At 39.7% G+C, this 26841-nt stretch overlaps 1 protein-coding gene across 15 annotated transcripts in view; it reads left to right on the forward strand.

Annotated features, from left to right (window-relative positions):
• Nucleotides 1–23435: 23435 nt before the first annotated feature.
• The window catches only part of MPDZ (multiple PDZ domain crumbs cell polarity complex component), a 95905-nt gene continuing 92499 nt past the window's right edge, over nucleotides 23436–26841 (forward strand). For all 15 annotated transcript variants that reach the window (XM_061442482.1, XM_061442484.1, XM_061442487.1 and 12 more), the window contains exon 1: nucleotides 23436–23593. The gene's annotated coding sequence lies outside the window, so the exon portion shown is untranslated. The remainder of the gene's footprint in view (nucleotides 23594–26841) is intronic.

Consider the following 26841-nt stretch of genomic DNA (forward strand, 5'->3'; position numbering starts at 1 on the left):
AAACAAAAACCAACCAACGAACAAACAAAAAAACCACCAAAATGGAGCTTACAGGGTGGAGTAGCTGTACGAAAAAAGATGTTTCTCAAGAGAAGGCATTCTTTTTCTATTTTGGAAGTTGTTCCTGAACAGGTTAATTTCAGTGAGATAGGGGGCAGTGAGTGAATCTGGAGACCAATTCCAGAATAGATACCACATACAAAACAGAAGAGATATTGTATGTCTTTTTAGTGACTCTTCCTTCCCAAAATGTCCATTGGACATTTTTAAAAACTAGATTATATGATTCTGGTAGATTACACCTGGGTTAATGCCAGCAAGTTACACACTCTGAGAAAGGTGAAAATCTCCCCAAACAACAGTGAAATTAATGCTGCCAATATTGGGTTGAATACATTCCAAAAGTATTTCCAAATAAAACTTCTCCATTACTCACTTGGGTGCCAATAAACAGGTCAACTTTTGGAACTTTAAATGCAATGAAACCCAAGAGCTCATTTGCTACATTTTCATGAGAAGCAGGATTTTTTTGCTTTTTTGTTTGAGCCATTAGAGGACACTCTCTATATCAAGAAACTTGTCCTGGCTTTACTGATCTATGTAAGATCACAAAAATTTCTGGACATTTTTGTGACCTTACATAGAACAAAAGAACTGCAAAGAAAGCTCTTAAGATTAATTCACTTCTCAATTAAACTGGTGAAAGTAAGGGGTCATCATTTCAATCTATACCTTTGTAACTGAGGAGATGATTGATTTTTCATTTGGAAATTTATATTGAGTGCCCAACTGTCCTTTCATGATTTTTTATTTTTTTAATAATGAAGGTTGGTCTAACAATTAAATATTTAGGAAACTAACTCATGATACCACCTGTGTTAAACTCAACTTGTCAGGTTCTCATGAGTATAACTATGTAATTGGAACATCCTACTGAGTAAATGTAACAATAAAATATGATAGTATAAAAACAAATTAAATAATCAGAAAAAAATACCATTATTAATGTAATTATTTTTCGTCTTTAGAATTCATTATACAGTATAAATTTAGGGGTTTTTATGGGTCTTTCATCTCTACCAGAGTACTCTGTGACAGATTTCACTTTTTTATTCCTACAGTGATTGTTGTGCAGCTACATCAGTGATATATTTGATCCCCTATGGAACCCACTGGGGATGGGGAGGGCAGTTGACTTTTACACAATCACACATGTTTAGCTGTGATTTCAAGGTATACAACACCATGATGCATTATATAATGCCATATATATATATGTATATGTTATTATGGGTGTTTATGGTATCTGCTGCAGACCAGCAGGCTTCTTATTGAGGATTCTGTACACAGGTATTGATCTTAAGTTTCCATTTCAGTCTGTGTATACTACTGTTTTCAACAAGTGAGCTCTAGAAATTCATTCAAGTGCTAAAAAATGGAAGGCAGAAGAGGAGACAGTGAACTGATTTGCTTCTAAAAATGGGACTGAGATGGGGAAAAGGCCTTCATAGACAAAAACAATCCTGTAAAATCTCAAAACACTTTGGAGAAAAGTCTGATGAAATACTGAGAAGAAAAATGATTCACCACTATTTAGCCAAGGAAAAAAACAAAGCAAAAGCAGTCAAACAGATTTTTGGAACTGAAAAGTATGATGAAGGAGAATGTCCTTAATAAAACTAATTGTACACACAAATTGAATAAAAATTTCAGAGAAATACCTAAGGGAAAGACAGGAAAAACAAAACAAAATCAAGGATTAGGCTTTTTATAATATACATACATACAGTCTGATATTGATTTACAGAATGACCACAAAGAGAATGCTCTGTTCTCTGGATTTCACCAGTGCAGAGAACCTACTAGGGAAATAAAAGGTCTACATCTGATGTATAATCTTCAATGCAGCATGATTTTTACAAATTTTTCCTTCTGCTTATTATATTCCTATTTTATACTGTGGATGAACTGGGATTTTAGGTATACCAGTGTAAAGGGGGAAAAAAAGCAGCATCTCTGCTCTTTCTTACCACTTACTCCTAGAAAGTGCTGGCATAGCTTTTTGAAGGGCTGTCAGGAAGTCTTACAAGGAAGTTTACTGACTCTAATTGTGCCACAAAAGAAAACTACCTGTGTTTTGGAAGAGGAGGGGAAAAAAAAATAAGGAAACAAGAGTGTGAAGGCATGTTTGTCCTGCAGCGCTGTGCTGGAGGAGCTTTCAGTGTCTACAGTAGTGTCAGCAGAGGGTATCACCCAACAGCACCAACTACCCTAGAACGAACTACCCATGCACTCTGCTGCTGTACCACCTCTGCACCTATGCCTGGTTTGGCACATTGCTGATCCTTTCTGCTCCTCAGGCTCTGACACAGAAATCCTCACCCTGATAACAGAAAAGGATCAACCCTCTCAGCTCCTGGCCTAGCTCCCACCACTTGCCCGGTTACAAAATTCATGTGGAATCCTGCCCTTTTCAGCACAAGTAGGCATTATCAGACATCAAGCTCCTAGTCAGCAAGAAGATGTCTGATGCCAGCAATGCTATAAAGTATTTGTGAAAGCATCTGGAGGCTGGTGAAGCAGCATGGCTATAGGAGGAGGCAATGGGAGTGGGATCAAGAAGAGAGAGCACGTGGGGCAGGCAGGGTGTGGGAGATATGCTTAGCCATGAGAGGAGGACCAGGGAGAGGAATTTTGTTTGCTCACGGTACCTTGCTTTAGTAAGTGTAGCACTGTCATTTGGCACAAATATTTTCATATCTGTTTCTTGTGACATTTTTTTGCTGCTTTTATATGCGTATGCATTTTTTGATTATAGCTGATAGGGCATTCACCAGTGTGCTAAGGATGATGTGGCCTTATTTATTTATTGTTACAGATAGCTAAGGATTCACAGGTAAATACAAAATAGTTTTTGAAATATAACATCTTGTTTTGGTTTGGAGATTTATTTTTTTTTTTTGCTTGTTTGTTTATTTGTTTTTCTCAATATCGTACAAATCTTCTCCAAATAATTGAGCTTGGTATTTCAAAATGTAACAGTAGACTGATTTACTTTTCACATAAAGATTTTTCTGACTTTCTGTCCAATAATATTGACCTTGTTGGCTGTGTCTAAATACTTGCCTCTGTCAGTGCTAATAGTGTTGTATATAACTTATGCCTGTGGAAGACTGTGGGATATGGAAGTAGCTTCTCTGATCCTTATCATCTGTGCTGTCTTGTGAATTTTCCTTCACAGCTCCAGGCCAAGAGATGAATAAAAATTGCATTTGCTCCCCACATTGCTCATGGAAAAAAAAACACAAATGAAGCAATTAATTTGAAATAAAATTATTTTTATTATTAGTGCTCTCATGGACAAGTTCTAACCATAGTAGAGCTTTAATAGAAAGATCATTCAGCAATGCTGTAAAATTCCACACACAGGCAAACACTGCAAACAGAAAGCCAAGCCATAAAAAGAAGAGCTTGCAAACCCTTTGTGTTGATCCAGCATCTGTCCAAGGCATACCAGCCAGCAGAGACCTCTAGAGGCTGTTCATGGCTTCATCCTCCTGCGCATTGGCATCCATCATACAGAAGATGCATCTAAATACTCCACCATCTGTGGGACAGCCATTTGCTCCCATGGTGAGTACATGAAAGCCCCACAGCTTTCCCATTTCTGGACCATATGCTGCTCTCATTTATATCCCATGGATTTGGAACTGAGGCATAATGTAAATGGGAAAGCCTAGTTATCGGGATCTGCTGTTTAATTTATGCAAAAACTGGGGCACTGCAATTCTGAAAATCATATGGTACACATTTTAGTAATCTATCATTTACATAAAGATGGGGGTGTCCTGAAAAGTAGCATGTGCATGAAGACACACATCTGAATCACAGAATTCACACCCAGATTTCTATTACTACTTCACCTCCAGACTCCGTGATACTCGTTTCTCACTTTGAGGTTAGATCGCTGCAGACACAAAGACGAAATTTGCATCTGGGCTACATTTCCAAATGCCTTCAATATTTAGTTGCATCTGCAGTTCCCAGTCAGCCACTCTGTATTTAAAAAAACAAAACAACCTCCTTTTCCTCATAATTCTGTGAAGACCGTCTTTCTGTCTTCTAAAAGTGCATTTTTGACCAACGTAATCTGTGAATAATTGGGTCTTCTGTGAATTATATACTTTATTCATTCTTCTGTGAATTAAAAAATTGAGTTGGCCCTACCATGGGCATGAATTCTGTAATCTGTGTTTCAAGTCAGATGACGTGGATTTTTTTTTTTGTTATTTATTTATTTTTTAATTTTTGTCATGGGTCTGGCAATCTTCAGCAGTTAAACTTATCGTATTGCTTCCACCAATGCACACCCACATTCAATTCCATTACTTTCATGGCACATCCTTCTAGTATTTTTGAGTCTAAGAATTCAGAAGCTTTGTGAGCCTTTTGTCAATGCCAGGCTGCTGGGGCCATGGCAGTGCCATTCTGAGGGCACTACTAAGTAGAGTGAGAGCAAATGGAACATTGACTAAGCTGACCTTGTCCACCCTTGTGTGCATCAATCTTGATCAGCTGGGCATTTAGTACCTTCTAGAAAAAAGAGTGCAAGAGGCTGCAACAGGGGACACACCTTGTTGCATTTAATACTAATTTGCTTGCTTTTGTGCTTTTTTCTACCAAATTGCCTGCCTTTGTGGTTTTCTCAGATGATGTGTTTTTTTCTGTTCTGACCGAAGGCCAGCTGCATGCTTCTCCAAACATTTGCGGGCTGGGAGTTAGGTGTCTAAATGGTTTGTGGATGTGAACTTCTGTGCCTGGCACCATCAAGGTATTGCCTCTGCCATAAGCCACTGTACCACTGAGGCAAACCATTGAAAAACCACTGGTGGCACTAGAGGCCTAGTTCATCTCTGTTGGTATGAAGAGCTTTACTAAGGCAGGCTGCTTCTCATGCCCCATTTGTGGATCTCTACTCTCACTATTGCAGATCCCCGTCAGCAAAAGGAGCAGTCCTTTTCAAAAAGGAAGAAAAAAAAAAAAGTGAAGAGTTGCTGCCTTTCTTATGCTACTCAGTTCACCCTTCCTTTACTTCTTTGCATCCTGCAATATGGAGGGTAGGTGAACAGATAGCTGCCCACTCCGACTTAGCCTTTCAATAAGCTAGCAATACTGCATATCTCATGTCAAACAAAGCTTTAGAAATGGGAGCATTCTGCTATCTCATGGCACGGTACACTGGGGCACAACTGGTACCTGCTGAGTTCCTGCAGAGAAGAAGGATGAAGGAGGTTTCAACCAAGTTGCATATGTTGTTAAGTGATGCCACCATCTGGTGAGCTATCATTTTTCACGGCAGAATGTCACGACACCCTCCACCAGGGGAGCAGCCACTTCAAAGGCTATGGATTGAGCTCAGCTCACCTGTGTCTGGGTGCCCCTCTAGGGACCAGAGTCAGGTCAGCTGTCCTAGGGACTGCTCAGTGTGTGAAGGAAAGCAGGCACTTGAGCAGTGAGCCGAGGAGGTGTGACAGTGAGACCCTAGCTGGATATGCTTTATGTTTCTCTTGGACTTTATGACTTCCCTACAGGGGTGAATTTTGTGACCTAGTGGAGAGGCCAAGCCACCAAAAGGTTATTAAAGCACTGAGAGCTCTTGCACAAGCATGAAGACCTTACTCATATGGTGAAGGCATGACAAAGTGAACACTCAGCCAGGAAATATTAGCAAGGTCTGAATGATCATGCAGCCTGGCAATTTAAGACAGGCAGTTTCCTGTTTCTTTTTAAAGTTATGTTAAAATAAAATTCAATAGCACTTACTTAAATACAACCCTCTCTCCCAGGAAGTCTGTACTTGCTATGTTATATTATGTGAGATTTATCTTCTCCCTGATGGCTATAAACCTTCGTTTCTCTTTTCAACTTTAGTTACTGAAGGGACCAATTCTCCCTTGCATTCTGTCAAAATATCAATAACTAGCTTTAGATGTTTGGCTCTTCAGAGAGTAACAAGTAGAAAGCTTTTTTGTCTTTCACAGAGACAAGCCTCTCTCATGTAGTATCTATTGCTGTGTGATTGATATAAGTACTGGAGAAATGGAGGAAAGGCTCTGTAGTATTACATCTTACTTTCCATTTGCATTCAGGGGTCTGTCGATTTTAAGAGGCTAGTCCATCCCTTAATATGGAATATCTATTCTTCTCCATCTTTGATCCTAACCACATTTCCCAGGCTGTATTAATATACAGTTTCCTAAGTGCCTGATTTCAACTCTCTGCTTTCTTGTTCACATACCTGGTCAGAGAACTTAGTGTCACTGAGGCATATTCATCCCAAGATCCACAACCATCATCCTGTACTCGATATTATTTACTTTATACATCTTAATGCCAGCTGTCTGGTAATGATCAGCAATGTGGGACTGATTATTGACTTTCAGGGGAACTGTGGAGATTGTAAATAATACAGTCTGTTAAGTTTGATGAAGAGATGTTAAACTTTCTATGATTCATGAAGCCAAGAAGGATATTAGTCAGGAACAGACCTGTTGCTGATTACCCTGGCGTCTTTAGAGAACAATGTGCATTTCTCAAATAATTCATGAAATGTTCCACCTCATTGTAGAATACTGATATTTGTGCACAGCCAAGACAACAGACAACAGGAATTAAGAGGGAGGAGGCTTGATGAAATTCCTCCATTTCAATGCACCCTGATCTGCATTCCACCTTGAGGGTTCTCATATGAGTTTCTAAAACCCTAAAGAAATAGAGCCATTTGCCCATTATGGCTTTGTTTAACTTCACAGTAATATGTCTGAGGTTTTTTGGGGGTTTGTTTTTTTTTTTAAAAAGGCATTTAATAGACATTTTTTCTTCTCTCTTCTTCTTCTTTGATTTCAGGTAAACAACTCATTTTATTCTGTACAATGGCCATGGACTTTGGATTTTGGGTTTTGGAATGAGTTTTGTTTTTCTCTGTCGATAGTTAACTGACATCAGTAACACCAGAATTATTACGGAGAACATAATTTTCTGTTCTATGTTGGGTGTCAGGACACCAGCTATTACAGTAAAACAAATAATCAATCTTGGCATATGAAAACTTAAAATAAGGAAGAACAATATCTTCAGCTATTCTGTATAATATGAGTATAAACCTACCAATTCAATGTTCTGTATATTCAATATATCTGGTCCCACCAATTTAATTGCCTATGTAAGACACTGTACACATGCATGTTAGTGAAAAAAGTTAGCTTTGTATAGAAGTATAACAGGAATGCGAAATATGTGTGTGGGGCTCAAACTAAAGCAGATTCTTTCTGCTTACTTTGGATCTCATTATTTGCATGAAAAAAATTCTTTGTGCATTCCTTTGTGAGACAGGGCTTAACCATGCTTCCTGTAACATTTTCTGTTTTCACCTCCAGTTTGTAAAACACTTTGCTATCCATGGCAATGGAGGAACAGAGTGAGAAAACAGTCACTGTCACACGTTAACTGCAAGTGATCTTCTTGACAGTTGCCCCAAGTGGCCCCAAAGCAAACAGTCATGTAAATGCTAAAGAAGTCCCAAAGCAGGACAGTTAAAAGCACACACGTTAAAAATAGCCAGACTGGCACAAGAATGAGAAGTCCATTACAACACTGCTCAATTAATATTCACTAGTAGGGACAAAGGATAGTGCCAGCACGGAAATGAGATCCTGCACTACCTCCTTGTCTTTCTTGTCTTCCTTAGGCTCAGCTCACATAGAGTTCATGTCCTGATTCTGCCCCAGGGTACTGTATTGGGGTGACCCAGTCAACCACCATTCTCTCCCCCACCTTCCCACATCTTTCCTTCTCTATCTCCAGGGCAAGGAAATGTCAGTGCGTTTGCAGGAAAGTAAGTAGTCCAGCAAGCAACATCCAGGTGCCCGGAAGTCAGCTCAGACATGACTTTCATTTCCTTGGGCTTATTTCAACATCTCTGTGGAGGGTAGTGAGGATAAGTATGTCAAATTTAATAAGAAAATGTAAGAGACATGAAAATAACCTGGAATTTGACACTGTGTGAATTAATATGCACCATTTCTGATCAGTGATCATTTTGTCTAGGTAGCATTTGAAGGCCTTGGGAAAGGATAATTTTTGATTCTTTATTTTGATGGATGCTACTGACCTATTTTGGTCTGAGGTAAGCAAAATCAAATTGTGTTAAGGTTTCAGTGTTCAGCATCCTGACACTTGATAAGGTTTGCAGCCAGTAGCAGGGTCATGTATCATCAAATGTATGTGAACTGTATACTTAGGAAAAGACATTATTTGTTTGTGTGGTTTGCAGGTTTAGCTGTTAGACTATCATAATTGGTAGAGTGAGTATGGTATATATCCCCAAATACAGATTTTTGGTTATTTTGGTTCTATTCATGTGTTAATTCTGAAACTATTCCAGAATCCTGGAGGGTAGGAATTAGGATTTCAAACCCAAGGAGCAAGACATTAAAAAGGGAATGACAGCAGGTAAAACAGTATGACAATACTGTGGGAAAACAGTCTTTCCAGACCGGAGCTGATAAATAAGTTTGCCATGCCCCTATGCAGAGATACGATGTAGAAAGAGTATGTAGTTCTGCACTTGTTAAGGCTATTATCACACCATTCCTACCTCCTCTTTACTTAGAGGGTTAACTAATTCCAAGGTTGCTTCCTATTGACTATCTGAAGTTTTATTCACAATTCCCCATCCCCTTGAAAGTCAGAGGAAAATTTTGTAATACAGGCTCAATGGAATATAAATATAGTCCTCAGCTCTGAACTCGTCCTGGAAATGTCAGAGAAAGCTACAGTTATATAAGTTGTAGCTATAACTTCAGATGGATTTTGAATTCCAAGTTGTGGCTGGAAAAAGCCAGGTCCCAATACCTATTTCTGGAAATGCTATGAATTCATTAATGTAAGAGCAAATGTTTTTGGGAAGAAGATAGATAATTAGAGATGCCGATCAGCAAGTAAAGAAGATGCCTAGAAAATACCTTTGAAAATTTTAGCACTGAAAATCTCTTCAAGCTCTTGATAGTATAAATGACTAAATTTTAAAATTACAGACTCGATCTTTTCTAAAACTGTCAGACTGTTACATGATACACTAATTTTGATTTGTCTGCAGCCATGAATAGGAAGAACATACTCTGCTATACTGTAGTGGAGTTCAATGATTGTACTGACCTCTGCTGGTATAATATTTTTTTAACTATTAGGTGTAATATTTGAGATTACAAGCTTGTAAATTAAGGTATAAGAAAGCATTGCTACCTGCAATTACTTTTTTTTGTTATTATTTATTTTTATTAAAACAACCAGCTATGCTATTGTGCTTACATCTTGCTAGTAATGGAATACATTTTCAGGAACTGCATTTTCACTGTAATGAAATATACCATTGCCATGGTGGCAATTTGAGTATTTTGGTTGGTATTTTGGTTAGCTGTTATATCAACCAATTTTGGTTGCTTTTTTAGCACTCCCTAGTAACGTATTGAAAGGGATGGGGTGCTATAGGTTAAATCAGTACTTAACAAATGTCATTGCAATGACATAAAAAAGACAGAAAACAAATTTTATGGCAGGCACAGGTTTTCTGAGCAGCATTTACACAGCCCTAGTATTACATCAGAATGTAATTAGTGCTGTATTATCACTTTGACAGTAAAGATGTCCTGCAACATAACATAACAGAAAGACACTCAGCTCTCTTTTACAATTGCCTCTGACTGAAGTTATTTTGACACTTCTTGGAGGAGTTTTCATTTATAGCTGGCTGAGCATATTATGAAATAGAATGGAAATGCATTAGAAATCAACATGCTAAAAAGCTGATGGGAGGGAAGAGTAAACATGAATTAATTACTTTTCACAGATCTGTCATTAAACCACAAAAGGACAAATAAACAAGAACTTTTAAATGCAATAAATTTTTCAGTGGACTGTGTCCTCAGCCATTTAATATGTGAGGGAGGCTATGTCAGTCTTTTTTCAAACATCAGTGTTTGAACCTCCTAATAGAAAACTTTTATTATATTGTGGATGTTTTTTCCTCACATCCTGAAGGAAGAAAAAGGTATGTCAAGGTCCCACCTTTTAAATAATGTCTCATTGCTATATTTCAAGTCACATTTCACAAAAAGTCCAATGTTGGGAATGTTCTAATTCGATTGAGTTTCCTGATTGCAGAGCAAAATTTTTACCTTGACTAGAGGAGGGAAACACAACAGGTACTGTGTCAGTTCAGGAAAGGAGAAAAAAAGATCTAGGAGAAAAAGAAAGATGTAGGAGAAAAAGCAGAAACTTAGATCCTCTAAGATTTAATAAGAAATTTGTATGCTCTGTCTTTCAAAGGATCTTTGGAATGCCCTGTGGAATGGTCCTTCTACTAATGAAAGTTGCAGCACATGTATAGCAGCTGTTGCTTGATTTCAGTATATGCTCATCATTATATCTACCTCACTAATAAGATGCACAAAACACCAACATAATACATTATAGAAAGGTCATAGGTTGAACAAAGCAACCTTGAAACTGATGATTTATGTTCTACATACACTTTTACACACTTCTTAAATGTGAATATATTTTGTACATCTGAGGTTTTGGACTTTATCAAAACAGTAAGAAATTATGAAGTTTGAGACAGAAGAGTAGCAGTCGTGGTAGAGTGCTTAAATGCTTAATTTGGGAGGTGAAAATCCTAGCAGATGTCTTGATTACCAGTAGCTTTGGATATGAGAATACTTTATACATGTGAAGATCTCATGTTCTTTGTAAATTAAACATCATAATCACATTAGATAAATCCTTTTATGCTTCAGTTATTATAAGCATACATTACCCACTATAATTTGCTCAGAGAAACTGCTCACTGATAACCATGTTAAATGTTTTCCCTTTACTTACGTGTAACTTTCTAAAACTACAATAAATCACAAGCAATCTGGCCGTATCTAACCATCTTGCCATGACATTTTCTTAGTGTGTGTCGTGGTCTAAACCCAGCCACGCAGCTCGTTCACTCACTCCGCCCCTTCCTCCCCCCCCTCCCGGAGGGATGGGGAGGAGAATCAAAAGAATGTAACTCCCATGGGTTGAGATAAGAACAATCCAGTAACTAAGGTATAACACAAACCACTGCTGCTGCCACCAATAATAATAATGATAAAGGAAATAACAAGGGAAGAGAATACAACACCTCAGCACCTGCTGATCGATAACTCGCCCGACTGAGCTAGTCCAATCCAGCAGTGCACTAGCCCTTCCAGGTAACTCTCAGTTACATTCTGGGCATGATGTGCTGTGGTATGGAATTATGGTTATTATTTTTAAAATATTGAAAGAGTATTTAAAAAGCTGTTTAAAAGGCTAATTTATTGTTACTATAAATAGTAACAGTATGAAAATCAACTTTTACATTAAAGCCCTCTGAGTGCTTCACAAATATTAGTTAAAAAACATAGTTCTTTGGCAGTGTTAATTGATGAGGATTCTATTCTTTTTATATTTTTAAATATAAAATAATCCTTGCGTATCATTCAATAATCCCTAAGGCTGCAGTAACGGAAAATCCAAACTGACTTTCAGGACTGCAAATAGTGAATTTACTTAAGATATTATGGAAATGCTGGTGCAACTAGAAGATCTAAATATTTATAAATGAGAATTTAGTACTGCTAAACAGGCTTAGAGTTATCTTTTATTTTCCAACTGTAAGGATATTGCAACAGAGCTTTATTTTTTTGTAAAAGGAGACAAAGGTGAGGAGACTGATAATTTGTTACAGATGCTTTTAGAAACTTTTCATGTAATTGGCTCTCACATTTAAATGCCTATATGACTAAATTTTACAGCATATATCTTTTATATTACAAAATTTTGCAACCTATGGTCACGTATACCATGTACTTAATGACACCCACTTTGGATGACTGTCACTAAACAAAACAAGGGTTCCAGCATTAACTTATCAATTCACTGATGCTGTGACCATGAAAGTAACTTTAGGCAAGCCAGCCTGTCTTCCTCTGTAGTCTGTGGCATCAGATTTTAGATCTGTTAAGAGTGGGTCTAGAGAGGACCACAAAATTGATCAGAGGACTGGAACAAGTCCTCTGTGACAAAAGGCTGAGAGAGTCGGAGTTGCTCAGCCTAAAGAAGAGAAGGCTCTTACTGAGTCTTTCCAGTACTTGAAATGGGGGTTATAGGAAAGGTGGAGAGAGATGTTTTACTAGGGCCTGTAATGACAGGAAATTGGGCAACAATTTTAAACTGTAGAATGCTAAATTTAGCTTGGACATAAGGAAGAACTTATTTACAATGAAGATGGTGAGGCACTGGCACAGGCTGGCCGGGCAAGTTGAGGCTGCCCTACCCCTGGAAGTGTTCAAGGTCAGGTTGGACATAGCCTTGTACAACCTGGTCTAGTGAAAGATGTCCCTGCCCATGACAGGGGAGTAAGACTGGCTGATTTTCAAAGGTCCTTCCAAACCAAAACACGATTCTATGATTTTACATAGTGTCTTCTTTTGTGAAGATTGGTATCTCCTTTAATAAAAATATACTTTCTGGTTAGCTACCGTACTTCATCCAGTAAGGCATCCAGACACTACCTGACTCTTTTTGAAGAGTATGAGAAAATTATGATCATAAATATGATGAATACTTTGTCCCCTTGCTTTTCATATCTCCATGCTTAAGTCTCTAATAGGTTTTCTTCCATAAATTTTTTTCAAAATTTGTATTGATCCCGTGTAAACTTCTGTTCTGTGGCAAGGAGCTATACATCTTGCACAAAAAAAAAAAATAATCCTTTTTTGTTTTAATTAGCAACTTTTAACTTAATTTGAGATGTCCTAGTACTTGTACTGGAAGAGACAATGAACTTCTTTTCCCCTTTTCCCTCTTTGTCCCATTTTCTGCACTACAGTCTCCCTCAATCAGTACTGGCTTCCTGTAAGCAAAGAGTGTAGCAATTATTATTGCATCTGGTGAAGAAAAATACTTGATGTTGTACCAGTCAACTAGTTTGCACACCTTCAATTTCAATAATTTTCACTAAAAACATTGCCTGTATTTTATTGCTTTGTAAAACAGTGATGGTATGTTAATTGTCTGCATTCATTATGGATTGTTCATTTCCTACAGTGTATATTTGACACCTATGTGTGTCTACATCATGCAAACATATGAGTACCAGAAGCAGGACAGTTACATAAGCCCACTGTCCACCTGGGCTAAAATGCTCTGATGCCCAGAACTAATTAGCCGAGTCAAGGTACTGCACTAACGTGGCTCTAGTGTTTCTGGTCCTAAGCCATCTCTGAACCCCTGAAGATAAGTTGCCTATCTTCATGTAGGCATGTGATGTGTTAAGTAGCAACAAGAAGTCAGGACTGGTCCCAGAAACAGCCTGAACCACCCTGGGGACCAATTCTGCAGAGGAACTATAAGGGACCAGACGCCTTTACTGCTTTATGAGTTTCTAATAAGTTAAGCAAGTTGTAGTGATGGATACTTGATTACACTATTTGCCTCTCTTTATTTGACACTTAGTAAATGTAGTCCTAAAATTTCTCTGTTTCTCTTGGATGTCCAACTGATTAGTTACAATTTTGAAAAGAAATTAAGAAATGCTTTTTTGAACCATCTGCTAAATTGATATGAAGTATAAATCTCTTTTAATGATTTTCTCCAAACTTCTATGCTGAAAGTCTAAAAGACTTACTATTTCACTCATTGGAGAAATGCTTATTGAGTCTTAACAGATGCTCAAATTCCCTAATTTCCAGAGTTTGCAATTCCCCCCTTGTCTTAATGAGTGTGTTCAGTACCACTGGTTACAAGGCACAGAAAATTTGATTTCTTGGATCTCCCATCTCAGCTGAAAAAACACTTATCCCCTGCCACGCTTGTAAGGAAAATATGCTTGTAAGCAATGCATGACTGTCACTGCTGTTCATACACACTCCCCTATCAGACTCCTGATGCTTATGTCTTAATGAAAGCTTTAGGCAGGCTAAAAGTGAGAAGGCAAAATTGATAAATACAGGTTTTTTTTCCCTCCCCAATCATTTCCTCTACAAATTATAAAAAGGGTTCAAATACAAATATTCCTAAAGCTGAGAGCATTATATAAAGTAAGAGACCTGTTTGGATGTTTTCCTGAGACAAAAAGTAGAAGGTAAAGAATCTGGACCTAGATCCAAAGAAAACATGACTAGTCCAGCTTGGTATAGATATATTGGCTGCTTGATCCTTGCTATGGCTTTCAGGGCCCTGATGAAAGTACTGAAATATGGATAGAGAGTATTTGCTTAATGAAATCATGCAGGGCCAAAAGCTGCCTTAGCAAGGAAGAACATAAACAAAAGTATTCAAATCTTTTTTCCTCCTTGGACTGACTAATTTTCCTATCTCATAAGATTCATAGATCATGAAATTTTCTGGCTAGTTGATACCTGAAACAAAAGCTTGATCCTTTTCATGTGGAGATGTCCACATATAAATGGAATAGTTAGCTGGGCAGGCTCTCCATTCAGAGTGTAGCAGACCGTGCTCCAATTTTCATTCCTCCATTTGTTTGGACTGAGGGCTTTTTTGGTCAAGTATGCTACTATGACATTCCTGGAGTGAGTTAGGTTAAAGACTTCTTTTCTTAAATGTCAATAATGCCATTATTGACATTTAAGACACTGAGGGCTGCAAGATGGAACAGTCTCAATGTCAAAGGCAGGGACTGTGCTCAACTCAGCATGCCATCAGCTAGGATAGCCTAGCTTATTTTTGCAAGAAATGTGAGTTTAAATCCTTCCAAGAGCTATCTTAATTCACTTGCTTGAGTAGTAAATTCTTCCTTAAAAACGGTGAAGAAGCAGGATGCCCTTTTGTTGTGGTACCTGCACAGGCAGGTATCTTCTAACAGAGAAGTCTGTGTACAGAGCTCAAAATCAGGTAGAAAAATGTCTGCTTTATGAATTCCAGCAGGGCTTACCAAAGGCTAAACCAAAAGTGTATTAGGAAACAAAGATGGAATCATCTAGGTAAATTCAATGTCACAAACATAATGCTGACAGATCTGAGAGTATGAAAACATGGGGTATGGCAGACTTTGGTGAGGCTGAGTGTTGGGTGTAACAATATTGCTAGACTTGTTTAGGTACTCAGATCTGGAGAAAGGCTTTTTGATCTCCAGCTTGACTAAATTCTGTAAGAGCTGTTTCTCTCAAGCTGTTCTGAGGACAGTTTTAACATTCAGGTCCAACATTTATTTCAATACTGAGGAATAGACAGTGGCATTAGAAAAAGCATCTGCAAAGGGTGTCTATCATGAGGGTGACCTTGCAGGCACAGATGTCTGAAGCCACTAGCTATGTTACTGCAGTGGAATCCACACAAATTGTTATGCATTAGATCCCAGAGAAGGAGGACATACAGAGTAACCTGGAAGAGGAAAGGAGAAAGGCTGCTTGTAGCCACATGACTGGGATGATAGGCTCCGTGCTGCAGGGCTGGGGGTTGTATGCAAACTAGTGGTCTAAGTTTCCATACAGCTCATTTCAGCTAGTTTATGCAAAGAGTAGTCCTAAAAACTGTAAGGGTTTTTCTGCTGCTGCCAGCTTCCCTTGTGTCTCTTTCATCAATTCCTGCCTGTTGAAAAACATTCCAAGGGGAGGGGGACATTTAGGAATGTCTCTTTTGCTGCCTGCAGCAGATCCTTTCTGTTCTATAATAGCATTTTGCAAACTAGATGTGCATTTTGCACCTTATTCATGTTCAAGAACACCTGATTCTTGAGTAATTCAAGTAATACAAGGTTATGAGATACTAGTTTTAATATTTTTGTGACTTTTACATTCTCATGTTTCTGTCGTTGTATGGGCATATAGAGTTCTGTTTTTCAAAGCTCAAGTTACCAAATGATATGGACATTACAGAGAAGAGCATGAGAGGGAAACAGTGATTTTTTGTTTAGTTGGGTTATTATTCTTCATTCCTCCTGCATACAAGTTAGATTCAGAGTTCAAATATTATTAACAGCAGCTTAAAAATTCATCACTTTGCAGCTGTTAAATCCATTTCCTCTTTGTTTGTCCCCTTGGCAACAAAAATTAAAAGGTAATCATATGATGAAAAAACAGTGCAGCTCATCTGGGCCTGTCTTTGCATAACACATTTTGAGATTCTGACTGGTTGTAGACTTGATGTTTGCTCAAGCCAGAAAACTGGAGGAAGTTTATGAGTGCATTGAGATCTCATCCTGTGCTCTGCACACTATATGAATCTTTAAAAAGAAGCAGAAAAAGAATGAAGACTTAGCCAGTGACAGTGGCAATACCATCTAGCTAGAAAATGAACTGTTTTCTGCATACAAAGTTGTGAGTACAGATGGGCAACCATTTTACTGCTGAAAGTGAGGGGTTCAACTAACTATAGTTGTGTGTTTTTTCTATGGAATATTCAATCTTATTTTTACTTATGATGGAAGTTTCTGGCACATACTGAGCAGCTAAGGACAAATTTTTACATTTCATATCAAAGTCTTCAAGAGCTCCTCATGGCAATACCACTGTGAGAAGGAAGTCTTATCTAAAGGAGAAGCAGCTGACCTAAACCAAAGCACACTTCAACAGGAAAAAGGGATTTAGTGAATCAGCTTCCTGCTCTAACACAGCTTTTTCAACGCTAGTGAGAGTACAGCTGAACTGCTCATTTGCTAAAGTGATTTTCACTTAGTGCTAAATTTCTATTTTACAATAAAGTAAAATGGACCTTTCAGTTGTCAGATACTTGTATAAATGGGCTTATCCCAGAAATTACAACCTTTTAAAGTCTTTTAGTCAGTTCAAACCTCTTTTCTCACTGTAGTTTTATTTTTTCTCAGTTTTTCTTAGTAATTTCTTGATCATAGAATCATAGAATCGTTAGGGTTGGAAAGGACCTTAAGATCATCTAGTTCCAACCCCCCTGCCATGGGCAGGGACACCTTACGCTAAATCATATCACCCAAGGCCTCATCCAACCTGGTCTTGAACACTGCCAGGGATGGAGCATTCACAACCTCCCTGCGCAACCCATTCCAGTGCCTCACCACCCTATCAGGAAAGAATTTCCTTCTTATATCCAACCTGAAGTTCCCCTGTTTAAGTTTTAACCCGTTACCCCTTGTCCTGTCACTACAGTCTCTAATGAAGAGTCCCTCCCCAGCATCCCTATAGCCCCCCTTCAGATACTGGGAGGCTGCTATGAGGTCTCCATGCAGCCTTCTCTTCTCCAGGCTGAACAGCCCCAATTTTCTCAGCCTGTCTTCATACAGGAGGTGCTCCAGCCCCCTGATCATCTTCATGGCCCTTCTCTGGACTTGTTCCAACAGTTCCATGTCCTTTTTATGTTGAGGACACCAGAACTGCACACAATACTCCAAGTGAGGTCTCACGAGAGCAGAGTAGAGGGGCAGGATCACCTCCTTCGACCTGCTGGTCACGCTCCTTTTGATGCAGCCCAGGATACGGTTGGCTTTCTGGGCTGCGAGCGCACACTGAAGCCGGCCCATGTTCATTTTCTCATCGACCAACACCTCCAAGTCCTTCTCCACAGGGCTGCTCTGAATCTCTTCTCGGTCCAACCTGTAGCTGTGCCTGGGATTGCTCCAACCCAGGTGTAGGACCTTGCACTTGTCATGGTTAAACTTCATGAGGTTGGCATCAGCCCACCTCACAAGCGTGTCAAGGTCCCTCTGGATGGCATTCCTTCCCTCCAGGGTATCAACCAAACCACACAGCTTGGTGTCATCTCCAAACTTGCTGAGGGCACACTCAATCGCACTGTGTCACCAACAAAGATGTTGAACAAGACCGGTCCCAACACTGGTCTTTTTGCTCTGAGTCAGGCCAGTGTTCATCCTCATTTCACACAAGAAGGCTTCTGTATGAACAATACTAACAACCAAGCACAAATCAAAGGTAAGAAGATAGAATTAAAATTACATTTTAATTACATTAAAATTACATTACGCTGAACAGCCCAAACTTCCTCAGCCTGTCTTCATAAATGTTGTGCAGGAACAGTGAACTCCTTTGCAGTGGCTAAGCACATACAGAAGAAGGCAAGTACAGCACCAGTGGAAGCAAACTGTAAGGATCTTTTTATCAGTGAGATGTTAAAAACTCGGCCTGTTACAGACATGCGCATTCACATCTGGGACAACAGTCTGTAGCACAAAGCATCAGAAGTTTCCTCTTTTCATCCAGCTCACTGAACAGAAGATATTCTCAACATAGGAAAGGCTCATCCTTTTCACAGGTTCTGAGCTTGCTTGATCAAATACATTAGTACAGAATGGCATGGAAAATGGCTAAGAAAGCCTTTTTCCTGGGTAACCTCCTCAAGAGATCACAGCTGTCTCCTTTGGAAATGTTACCTGCCATCTACAAAAGACTGGGCTGATGTGAATGAGCAATATGTAGTTTTCAAGTTCCTAGGCAGAGGAAAATGGACTTTGCATGTTCAGATCTCAGAATTAAATTCTCAATATCATCATCAACACTGTGTTGGTAATTCCTAGTCTATAATAATTCAACTCAACTACATATTCATGCTATTAAATGCAGTCAGTAATACTAATAATACTACTGGTTTTAGTCCTTAACCAAAGTGCAGCTACATCATAAATAAATTGAAAGAAGGATACAGATGTACATTTCAGCCTCTTCTCTACACATAACTTAAAATTCAGATAAATCACACAGAGCATGTGGAAACAGTCCCTTTGTAAAAGCATCTGTGGAAGGTCATGGAGGAGGGCTATTTGCAAGGTCTCTCCGAAAATCAGTGAAACAGAAATACCACTCCATTTTCACAGTTTAGACCAGAAGCAAAGAATTGAAGATGTGTGCTTTTAAGGTTAATCTGCATCATACACTGTATAGGGCAGGATCTCAAACACACTAACTAGGTAAATAGACTAACTAGGTAAATAGTGCACACAGAGGGAAATACAAGCTATATGTACAGTGATAAACTGCAGGGCCATATGACAAATTGATCTATATATACTGCTCTGGTTTACTTTAGTTTCACCAATTCATCTTTAAGAGGATTTATTCTGAAAATAAATCAACCTGCCACAGAAATATTTCCTTTTCTTCTTATAACTATGTCTCCTTTCAATCTAATGTACTGTAGGTTACCTGGCTGTAAAATTTACTAAGTATATGGCATTTTTTCAGATAAATTTATACCACTGTTCTGATATCCCAACACTTAAAATCACAGAATCCTTTAGGTTGGAAATGACCTTTAAGATCATTAAGTCCAACTGTAAACCTACCACTGCCAAGTCCACCACTAAACCATGGCCCTAAGCACCACATTTACACATCTTTTAAATGCCTCCAGGGATTTTGACTCAATCATTTCCTTGGGCAGCCTGATCCAATGCTTGACAACCCTTTTAGTGAAATTGTTTTCCCAATATCCAATCTAAACTTCACAGTTTCCAACATCAAACAGCAAGGGTCACTGGACAAGTAGGTACATTTTCAGTATATAACATTAACATGATGAGCTGCAGGCAAACTCCTGAACTAATCAGGTCAGTTACTCCCATTCTGAATTCTTTTATAAATCAAGGAAATCTCATGTAGGACATACCGATTTTTCTAGCACAAAATTTATTAATGAGATACTCTCATTTTTTTCAAATACTGGAACAACTGTTGCATTGCCAAGTACCCCAGATCACATGTCGCTCTGTACTGTGCTCCTGCAGGCACTTCTAAAAAAAACAGTTTTAAATTAGATTGTCTGAGAGTGGGGTCTGTCAAATATGTGGCTACCTTTGGTAAAACACAACATTTTTTTTTTTTTGGGGGGGGGGGAGAAAGGAAGAAAAAGCAAGCCTTAATCTGAGAAAACCAGACTCTCCTTGTAGGTATTATGTGTCTGAAAAATCTACAATAAGATTAATATGCTTTGTCAATCATTTGGCTTCACTTCTCTGCTATGGGCAAGGCCTGTGGTTTTAAACAATCCTGTTTGTGTGTAAATAAATGCCCCTTTAATTTGCCATAATTTCAAGTATTTTGTTTTGTGCTTATAAATAATTAACATACTTTTTATGATTTTTTTTTTACTCTCTTTTACCTTACGGCGCATACTTTCTCTTCCACACACATGTGTAACCTCCAATAGCAATAATAACAGTTATGAAGTATGTCCCCAGGGGAGACAATTTCCCTAAAAACCTTTAAAATGTAAATCTATGCATCATTCTCGCCAACATGTATGCTCCAGTAAGTGAAACTAATATTCTGTACTTGCCAGCATAATAATCTAAAACTTGAATAAATTCCAAGCACCAAAGTTAAGAGAAAGTTCCTAATTCTTAACTCTGCATGACAACATGCATGGTGTTACCCCCAACAGCATAGTTACTTGCTGCCATCTGACTTTTGAAGCATAACTTGCATGTTGAGGTGATGGAAAATACATGTAATTTGACTGTATACTTCTGCTAATGTAACTTCTGGTACATATAGTGCAAAAGTATTCTAAAGAGCTCCATGAAAAATAAGAAAAAAGATGCTGATCCAGCCTTATTTTGATCAATAACGACAGAATGCATTGCATAACCACGTACTTAATATATTTCATTAGTAGCTATAGCATAACAGTGTTTTGAGGAAAGCTTATGTTTCAAGTAACTGTTTGCAGTTCTTATTTAAAATCACATGGATAAATGTATGTAGATATATAATTTTTTTTTAAATTTATTTTTAGATTTTTTTAGCTTTTAAACAGATTGGGATTTGAAATACAAAGTAGATTCTCCTTCTTTACATTTTAAGGACAGCATCTCTCAACATAACACAACATTAATGGCCACACCACTTACACTCATGAAGCCATGACACAATGTAAACATTATGTATCACTGTACATCACCTAACCCACCCCTTTGACCTTCTCTTTTTCTGCAAAGGGGCTGGAGAGGTAACTTGGTTTCCTCACTGTAAAAATGAGTAAGATGACTATCTTTTTGTCTACTTCATAACACGTCTGCCAAAGAAGAAATAATTAAATGCTAATTGCTGATGTCCTTCTAGTTATCTTCTTAAACCTATTAGCAGGTATATCCACAAAAGCACTAGTGTACTCCAACCCCTAACAGTCTGCTTTGCTATCTGTTAGAACCATGTCTTCATGACTCTTCGTAAAGAGTCACCAGCTACTGTACATGAGAGCTCTTTGTGTCACCATGATGAAAACCTCCCTTACAGATGTGTTATACGTTTACCGAGAGGGCTAGCATAATTATACCCATGCAAATATTTTTAATACAGGCAAGGCCTAAGGTAGCATGATATTTTGAACTTTGGTAGTTATAATCTACTTAATATATACATCACAGGACTTGAAAAAATCAGAATATAACTGAAAATGCAATTCTACTTGAGAATAGCAGTTTGCACGTTAAAAAAAATATCTGAAAGGTATATCCCATATAAATACAAATTGCACTAGGAAGAACTATTACACAGCTCGTGTTGTTATGCATGAGGAGTAAGGCACCACTGCACATAATTTTGGCCCATTTTTAGCTCCAAATAAACTTAGTAGAGTCACTGTATTTTATTCAGTGGGATGCTATGGTTAAAGCCTCAGCAACAGGAAAAGTAAGAATAGCAGTCTGATTTTGCATTTATCACATCTGCTGTGGCTTACTTGCTGAACAATGACACATGCAAACAAATTGTACCTTACTTTTAAGATTGCATTCTGGATTAAATAAAGGGTCATATAACACAGCATGCTGGTGAGGCAGTTTATAGAGCATTCAATGCCTCAGCTATAGCAAACAGAGCCTCTATATTTAATTTTAAAAAGTGGTATGCTCACCAGCACATGCTGGATTGAACAATGGAACCTGTGAATAAAATCTTGATTTTTTTTTTTTTTTAACTTAAGAAATGAAAAGAATGACTGCTAAGCAGGGGTAATTACATGCATATTTTAATGTACAGAACAGTAAGAGGTAGCTAACCATTTGGAGTTCTTCAATCTGTTAATTGTAATAAGAAAGAGAAATACTGTTTCGAGGGATAACTTTTTTCAGAAGTTACTCTTCTAAATTAAAAAAAAAAAAAAATCCATGCAATGTACAAAGAGATGCATTTCTTAAAGTTTACATGATCAATGCTCTGCTTGTGAAAGTGCTTGTACCAGGACTGCATTTATTGTCTCTCAAAGAAATAGGGCAGTATTCCATTATATCTCTAAACCAAAAACCTTATTTAAATTGCCTGTGGGACAACAAAACCCACCTTAAACAGTTATTGCTTGAATATGATGATGCTTGCAATTAAAATCCATTTGGAAAAAGAACCAAACCACATCAGAAGGCAAGCAGAAGAATACTACACCAAGCCTCTGCAGAGCCAGGGCCGTTGCGCCCAGCACAACAGCCCAGATTCCTTTCCCTGTTCACGGTGTTATCTCAACAGAGCTGCATGAGTGCATCTACATCAAAGAATTATCTCCTGGGAAGCAAAAGGGAAGACCATAATCCTACTAACGTCTGCTAGGTGAAAAAATGTTAACAGCAAAATACTTCCACCTTTTCCAGAAAGTATTTTTTGTGATCTTTGCAAACACTCCTGTATCATGTGCTTCATTCTTACAATGTACCTATGGTACCCAGCATCTTTACTTTTAGTCAAGATACTAACCAGCTGTCGCTGAGAGGGAGAAAACCATCCACTCATTAATCCTATGACCTTACTCATAATTTTGTCAGGCTTCATTATAGGTCGTCTGTTGGTTTGTCATGTGGTGTTTTTTTTTTAACATTTCCAAACATGACCCGTTTTCCTCCGTTCCAGCCCAGGCGCACCTTGTTGGATCAGGAGAGGTAAAGCCTGTGGCTAGCAATGCAGCAAGCAGGGGCAGTGCCTCCAGGCTAGCAGGACCAAGCCCAGCCAGAGAAGGCACAGCCCCACCTGGACAGGGCAGGGGTCGTCGTGCCGCCGCTGTACCCCCACGAGAAAGCCGGCAGCCGGGGAAGCTGGGGAGGGAGAACCAGGCAGCCCAGCTCGTCGCTGCCCTCCCCGGCAAGGCGTGCTCTCCGCCGCTAGGCCCCGTCTGCCGCCTCGCCTGCAGCCGTGGGGAGACAATCGTTGCTGGCTGGGGTGCGACGTGACCCGCCGGCGAGGCAGCGGGCCGGAATGCCCTCGAACGTGTCCCGCGGAGCCCTCCCCCCCCGCGTTGACGGGATGCGGCCGCAGCCCCGCTCCATCTTGCTGGCTCCGTGCTGCTAGCGACCGCTCCAGCCAACCTCGGGGAACGCCGCGCCCGGACACTCGCCGGCGACGGGGTGTGGGCCGGCCCGGGGTGGTGGGGGGGTGGGGGCGGCGGGGCAGGATTAGGTTTCAGGCGGCCGGGGCGTGCCTGAGTGAGCTTCCCCTGCGGCGCGGCGCGGCTCGGCGCCGTTACTTGGGGGCGAGAAGAAGGAAGAAGGAGGAGAGCGGGGCTGGGCCGCGGGGCCCACTGAGCCGCTGGGGTAAGAGGGGCGCTGGGCCGGGGAGTGGAGGGAGCTCGCCTGTGCTGTCTTACGGGCAGGGCAAAGCAGTGCGGGGAGGAGCCGCCGCGTCGCTGGAGTTTGGAGCTGCCTTTTAAAACGTGTTTAATTCAAGAAATGTTATTTATTGTTCTGCTGATGCGCCGGGGTTTGTTGGGGCCGGGAGAGGGCGGCTGGGGGCCAAGGAGCGGCAAGGAGCCCCAGCCTGTTGCTCCCCCATCATTCGCCCTGGGCCGAGCTGCCCCGGGGGCGGCAGGGAGGGCGCTGGACTCCGGGCCGTGGTTCCGGCCTAGGGCCTGCGGGAGGTCCGCAGGCTCGGGCGGCCTGGCGGGGAGCCGTCCTCACGTTAACGAGAGCCGAGCCTCCTCCGGCTGCCGCAGGGAGCTCTGCACCTCCTCCCTCCCTCTGCTCCCCACATCTTCTTTGCTTAACCCGAGCGGTAGTGTGTCGCGCTGGGGAAAGGGCTCCTCACCTGCCGGAGACCTGCGGGCGACAGCGGGCCTCGCCCAGTGCTTGCGGGAGGCGGCTTGGAGCCTCGCTCGGAGCCGGCTGCAGGGCCCGAGCAAGGCCGGCAGTTTCCCCCGCTACGGGTCTGCTGGCTCCCGGTGTCTGCGCTGGTACCCCTATTGCCGTGCTGGTGTCGGCGACTGTTGCGAGTCCGGACCCCGCTGCAGCGTTCCCCTGATCTGCGTTTATACGCGCTGGTTTGGGCGGGATGGAAGTAGAGGGCAAGGCGCGACCCTCAGCTGTGCCCTCCGTGGTCTGGTGTTTGGGTTAATTTTTCTCGTGTGGTATCCGCCCTTGCTGTCAGTACCTTCCCGCGTTACTGAAAAGAGTAATAGGAAGAAAACAAGAGAAAGAAAAGCTCTCACAAAGCCGTCCATTTGAGCTTGGAGTAGTACCACTGGTAACAGATTTGATTTGCTATTTGGCTGAGCAATGTTCTATTTTTAATTTTTTTCCTTTGCTTTTATAAACACTGCGTCATCCCTTTATATTTTTGCTTTTTAACATAAGAAGATTTTGTTAGTGTAAGCTGATGAACTGAAAATTTCCTTACTGGCTTTGGTGCCAGAAAAAGTGGCAGGGAGCAGAGCAGTAATTACCGTAATTAGGCTGAAGGGTCTGAATTCTGCTGTTGAGGAAGTCTATTGTCTAATGCCTTGTGGTTTCTGTATCAGCATTGAGTTTTCCAAGATAACAGCAGCTCTTTGGGAGGGAAGAAACTGACCTGGAAAAGGGGAAAGTGGTAAAATCTTTTGGGGAAATGTTATTTGATGCTTCCGTGGAAAATGGAAATGGAAAGTAAAGTAACATTAGAAGAATGCAGAGTAAGCGTATCTAAGGACGTATCTGTCTTAACAGGCATAATTTTTCATGACAGAGGACATAACTTTTTTTTTTTACCTAAAATTTATTACGCATTTTTAGTATACATATTTCTTATCTCTCTGTATCTTGTTAATAGTAACATGCATGTAGCATTTACTGATTAATACTGGTGTTTAGCTAATGTCTTCCTTTGTGCTTTCAGTAAGGCTTTTTTGTATCAGGACCGGATACATCCTCCCCTCTCGGCGAAAGTGCACTAAGAAAGTTAGGTCAGTATCAGCAGCAGGGAAAGGAGAACTGCACTACTTACATACTAATGGGTGATCTTTATGTTCCATCTGGCTCTGTGTCTGTGAATTCTTCAGATAGGAATGCCATACAACTCAGTCTCGCAGATCGCTGTAAATGCTTTTGTTTTAATAGATAGCACTTTAATCAGTGTACTGAGAACCGTTGTAAAGACCTTTTAAATAATCTGTTCCATGTTTCGTGTAAGGAAATTTAAAATTCTGTGAAGTATATCCAGTAAATTTTCTAACTGGCTTTAAATCTGAGTGTGTTGCTGAATCAGTTTAAGCCAATACAATGCTATGCTGGCAATATTCTTATCATCATTGGTAAGGACAGTTTTGTTTCATTGTTGCCCTTCCTGACAAGTCAGTATATAAATATGCTATTTTTGCCTAGGCAGTATTGGAGTATTTCTTTCGCAGGCTTTTCAGAGCCTGGTCTTGCATCTGAGACACTTTGCACAGCAGTCATGTTACATACTGCTTTTGATGATTTTCTGCTTTTCCTGTATTACTCACCTGTTAATTGCCAGAATATACAAAGAGAAGTTTGTGTTTTCAGTTTGTAAGGAAAGCGGTGACTCTTCCTTGAAGCTTACCGGCAGCTCTTCAGTGGGGCTTCCTATTTATTTATTTATGTATGCTCTTGTTACCTCTGTGAAGAATCCGGTATACATCAAGAGGTGCAACTGTTGTAGGAACAGTGGTTCATCAGGTTTAACTGAGTTTAATGAATATGCTAATCAGTTGCATATGCTGAAAACATAAAGAGGCAATATTAAGCATTCCTGAGTTTCATACATTAATTCAGGATATGTTGTATATATTCTGCATATACTAAAAAGTTGCTTTTCAGTTTCTGAAGCAAATCCTGTATTTTGAAAGTTAGAAGAAAGTAATGCCAATTAATTTCAATTTAAAATATTTGCTGAAAGATTTTGGCTTTGTTTTTTGTTTGTTTTGTTTTTTTTTTGGGTTGTTTTTTTTTTGTGAGCAGATGATCTGTTAGTTTTCTTAACCAAGAAAAGAAAAAAAAAGCCACCCAAAATCTCACCATAAAAATTTCCCCTACTGTGTTGTTGGTTTTGCAGTACTCTTTACAAATTACTGTTGAATGCCCTGTATCACACATGCTTATCAGTAGGTGAAAGCATTAAGTATAGTTTGGGCTCATTTCCCAGTTGCAATTATAACTTGCACATCAGCTAACATGATATTATGCTCATGTAGGGCTCCCTACAGTGTTAAAGAACATTATTATTTAAACACAGTGAACAGATTGCTTGTCCATCCAAAAGCATTGTAAGTTTCCCTAATGCATAAGTGTAATGTGTGCAGAAACCTAAAAATAATTGAACGTTCAAAATTCTGTTTTCATAGTTAATTAAAAATACAAGATGCTTTTCAGCTCTATCACAGTACTTCAACATATAGTGCCAATACTATAATCTCTTTACATCTTTTTGATGCATTCAATATTGTCCTAATTCAAGAAGCTGGTAACATCACTTTTCAAGCTGCTTATAATCTTACATATGCTTTGCGTTTGTTTCTGAACTTTTTTTTTTTTCTGCTTTGATTGTTTCAGAACAATTTTAATTAGCATAG

Source organism: Pezoporus flaviventris, unplaced genomic scaffold (genome assembly GCF_033815535.1).
Source record: "Pezoporus flaviventris isolate CSIRO_AGI_PZ_B2104156 unplaced genomic scaffold, CSIRO_AGI_Pfla_v1 ptg000226l, whole genome shotgun sequence".
Lineage (NCBI taxonomy): Eukaryota > Metazoa > Chordata > Aves > Psittaciformes > Psittacidae > Pezoporus > Pezoporus flaviventris.